Below are 489 nucleotides of genomic sequence, written 5' to 3' on the forward strand. Positions count from 1 at the left end.
GTGTTGATTGATGGTGGTTTCAGTCTATATACTCCATGACTTTCGTCTTCCCCTTTGACCTGACGAGGCGTTTCATAAGAGAGTGGGATTAGTCGTGAAGGGGTTTTAGGTCCTGAAGGTGCGCGTGGACTTGCGGCCTATTTGGGTGCTCGGCGTGCGTGAGTTTGACGGTGTTGGTTGAGACATAATTAGTGATCAGGTAGGGCCCCGAAAATTTCGGTGCAAGTTTCTGGGCAAAGTGCCCCGCGGCGGAAGAGAGAGGGTGGTCTCGTTTCATCACCCTGTCTCCTATTTTGGGTTTCCATGGGCGTCGTCGTAGGTCGTAATATTTTTTTTGTTGGTTGGCGGCCGTGGTGAGGTGCTTCGCTATTTCTTTCCATAGTTCGGTGATCGCGGGGCGAACAGCTAGCGGTTCCTCCGGGACGGCGCCTTCTGTTCTGACTTGTTGGGGCGCCACGAGATTTCGTCCGAAGTTAATTTCGGCGGCTG

This window comes from Rhagoletis zephyria, unplaced genomic scaffold, assembly GCF_001687245.7.
Source record: "Rhagoletis zephyria isolate East Lansing unplaced genomic scaffold, Rhagoletis_zephyria_1.1 Rzeph_scaffold_01475, whole genome shotgun sequence".
Classification (NCBI taxonomy): domain Eukaryota; kingdom Metazoa; phylum Arthropoda; class Insecta; order Diptera; family Tephritidae; genus Rhagoletis; species Rhagoletis zephyria.